Raw genomic sequence first — 4,098 nt, 5'->3', positions numbered from 1 at the left:
AAATGCATCAGAGAACCCTGGTGTCAGGAGTGGGCTATAATATATATATCTGGCCTTTAGGCAGTGGGAGCCCAGGTAGTCACTATTACAAATGGAATATCCTTGATTGTTTCTTCAGACATTTGTTCCACATTGTCATGGTGACCTGGAAGGCCAAGGAGTAATTCATATTCTTAGTCACTCATTCTATGACTAATGCTGGCTTACTACCAGTGGTGGTATCAGAATAATATCCGGTACCCATTCTTCAAGCCAGTATTTTGATAGATGTTCTGAGTTGTTACTTGGAGAAGTACAATCTTTTTTTTTTTTTAATTTTTTTTTTTAATGAGGCAATTGGGGTCAAGTGACTTGCCCAGGGTCACACAGCTAGCAAGTGTGTGTTAAGTGTCTGAGGCGGGATCCGAACTCAGGTACTCCTGACTCCAGGGTCGGTGCTCTATCCACTGTGCCACCTAGCTACCCCGAGAAGTACAATCTTGCATAACATTTCTGTAGAATAACTTTGGTAACTCCTCATTCATTTCCAAAACCACAGTCCCCATTGAGTACCTTGTCATACCCTTATGCTAACTTCCAAGCTCTTCTACAATTTAAACCTTGATTGGTTATAAAATGACACAGAGTAAAGTCAGCATAAGCAAGAAAACAATTCATGCATCAATAGCAACATTTCAAAGAAAAATGACTGAAGAACTGAAACTCTCTTCAATACAATGACCAGCCATGTTTCTAGAGGACTTATGATGAAACATATTGCTTACTTCCTGATGGAGAGGTGATGGGCATAAGATGCATAAAAGATGCAAATTTTTACACACAACATTACCATAATAGTCACTTTGTATAAGATGACTCAAATAAAAGGAAAAAAAAATGAAAGAAAGAAGGTGAAAAACAGCATGCTTCAGTCTGTGTTCAATATCGATTCTTTTTTTTGGAGGCAGATAGTATGCTTCATCATTAGTCTTTTGGGATTGTCTTGGATCATTGTATTGCTAAGAATAGCTAAGTCATTCACAGTTCTTTATCAAATAATATTGCTGTCATGGTGCACAACATTCTCCTGGTTCTGCTCACATCACTATACATCAGTTCATATAAATCTTTCCAGGCCTTTTTGAAATCATCCTGCTTGTCATTTATTATAGCACAATAATATTCCCTTACAATCATATATTACAGCTTGTTTAGCCATTCCCTAAATGATAGGCATCCTTTGATTTCCAATTCTTGGGGGCAACTAGGTGGTGCAGTGGATAGAGCACCGGCCCTGGATTCAGGAGACCCGAGTTCAAATCCAGCCTCAGACATTTGAGACTTACTATCTGTGTGACCCTGGGCAAGTCACTTAACCCTCATTGCCCTGAAAAAAAAAATCAGTTGCTATAGATTTCCTATTCTTAGCCACCACAAAAAGAGCTACTGTAAATATTTTTTGTACATATAGGTCTTTTTTTCTTTTTTGGGATGTCTTTGGGGTATAAACCTAGCAGTGATATTTCTGGGTCAAAGGGCATGCACAGTTTTATAGCCCTTCAGGCATAGTTCCAAATTACCCTCTAGAATGGTTGGATTAGTTCACAACTCTACCAACAGTGGATTAGTGTCCCAGTTTTCCCACATCCCCTCCAACATCCAACATTGTCCTTTTTTGTTATATTTGCTACTCTAATAGGTGTGAAGTCGTATCTCAGAATTGTTTTAATTTGCATCTTTCTGATCAATAGTGATTTAGATAATTTTTTCATAAAGCTATAGATAGCTTTGATTTCTTTGTCTGAAAACTGCCTCTTCATATCCTTTGACCATTTATCAATTGGGGAATGACTTGTATTTTTATGAATTTGATTCATTTCTCTATATATTTCAGAAATGAGGCCTTTATCAGAGATGCTTGTCGCAAAAATTCTTTGCTAGTTTTCTGCTTTCCTTATAATTTTGGTTACATTGATTTTGTTTGTGGAAATCCTTTTTAATTTTATATAATTAAAATGATCTATTTTACATTTCTCAATGCTTGGTATATCTTTTTTTTTTGTTCCTAAATTCCTCCCCTGTCCATAAATCTGACAAATAAGCTATTCCATGCTCTCTTAATTTGCTTATGGTATCACCCTTTATGTGTATATCATGTACCCACTTTGACCTTATTTTAGTATGCTGTGTGAGATGTGAGTTTATACAGCAGGGTTTGGGATTAGAAAGAGAATGAAAGATGAAAAACTAATAGACTGATCAGATAAGAGAATTCACTGTCATGAACATGGCAGTGGTGCATTTATGAATGATTGCAAGATCAAGTTTATGACATATTTGTATATAGCTGAGGTGGGGTAGAGAAGTAGGTCTTGGGAAGTGAATAGGCTAAGGAACCTGGAGGTTAGAGTGTTTGAAGGAATGTTGGTATATGTATATATATTTTTTCCAATTGGGAAATTTATTTAAACAGATGAATGCAACATGGGCCTCCTCACCTTAGCACTTAGAAAAAGGTGTTGGGCCTCTTGGTAGTGAGGTGTCGCTTGTGCTGGCGCTGCAGGATTCTGTGGGGCAGTGGGAACTTGATTTTGGAGTCATGGAACTGCTTGACTGCAGGCCAGCTGCACTTGCTGGCAAGAGTTTCTTCCACTTTCATAATCTGGATGGAGTGGGCCTGGCACAGTGACAGGACCCCATATCTTGGTAGCACTGAGTGACAGCACCAGCAGTGGTCAGGTGCCTGTACTCCCTGTACATGTTGTGGGTTCCACTCCTGAAATCGTAGTGCAGCCAGATGACAAAGTTTTTCACCCGAAGAGGGGTCTTTTCTTTTTTCTCTTTTTTTCTCAAAGAAGGGCCTTTTCAAAGACCTGTCTGCAGTACACAATTTCTCCAGAAGACTTCTTCATCTTTTTCAGTTGAGAAACAAAGTACCAGAATCGGGACTTTGCTACAACATGATTAGGAGCAAAGATCCGCATCCGATAAAGAGGTGGCCCTGGACTCTTGGGAGTAGGCAGACATTGTCCAACTACCTTATACTCTCTCAGGGTGCCCAAGGCCTTCATGGTGCTACCACCTCACTCCCCACCAACCCGCAAAAGGTCAGTATATATGTTGAAGTCCCCTTGTATGAAAGCAAGAGTTGGAGAGGAGAGAAAGATTGTGAAACAGGTACTGAATACATTGAAAAAGGAAGGGGAATGTTCAGCGAGCGGTCTGTAGACAACATCTGCCATGATTTTGATTGGGTGGCAGATATAGATTGTATGGACCTCAAAAAAGGAGAGATTACTGGATTATTGTGATAGCAGGAGAACTTGGATGTAGCAATGGGAAGCAGTGGAACACTCTTTGACCAGAGAGCTGAGAGGAAAGAGAAAGTGCAGCTAGTGCTGGAAAGCATGGCCAGGGAGACTGTCATCGGGAGGAATCCAGGTCTCAGTGAAAGTCAGAAGATAGCAGGAATGGGGCAGGAAAAAATTATGAAAGCAAGTTTGATGCCTATGAAGCAGATATTCCAGAAGATAGTGGAAAGGGTGTTTGGAGGGATGTGTTGAAGGGTATGGGAATAAGGAATTGGGTTTGGGGGGCATGGAGAATAGGGTTTGGATGATGAACTACAGGATTTTTTTTTTATATATATCAGATTTTTTTTTTTTGGTGGGGCAATTGGGGTTAAGTGACTTGCCCAGGGTCACACAGCTAGTAAGTGTCAAGTGTCTGAGGCTGGATTTGAACTCAGGTACTCCTGAATCCAGGGCCAGTGCTTTATCCACTGCGCCACCTAGCCGCCCCTGTATATATCAGATTTAACCAAGTAGCACCAAACCTGCTTTACTTGTCTATGTCCCTTGTCTGTGAACTTTCTTCCACTCTCTTCTATCTTAAAAATGTTTCTGATGCTTTTTTGTTTTTTTCCTTTTTGGCATCACTATCATTATTACTCTCTTTCCTTTCACCATTTTTCTCCAAAGGTGCTCCATTGTTTACTTTTAAAATCAAATTTTACTTTTACTTCTACTTTCTCTGTCTTACCACCTTATCTATCCTACCTCCTCCTCCACTGAAAAAGCAAGAAAAACAAAAATCTTGTTACAGACATTTAATGTGATA

The 4,098-nt window shown here is 39.6% G+C and overlaps 1 pseudogene; it reads right to left on the bottom strand.

Annotated features, from left to right (window-relative positions):
* Positions 1-2,485: 2,485 nt before the first annotated feature.
* LOC122743667 lies at positions 2,486-3,050 on the bottom strand (annotated as a pseudogene).
* Between the last annotated feature and the right edge of the window lie 1,048 nt (positions 3,051-4,098).

Source organism: Dromiciops gliroides, chromosome 2, assembly GCF_019393635.1.
Source record: "Dromiciops gliroides isolate mDroGli1 chromosome 2, mDroGli1.pri, whole genome shotgun sequence".
NCBI classification, from domain to species: Eukaryota; Metazoa; Chordata; class Mammalia; order Microbiotheria; family Microbiotheriidae; genus Dromiciops; species Dromiciops gliroides.
This window is presented reverse-complemented; position numbering and strand designations above follow the sequence as displayed.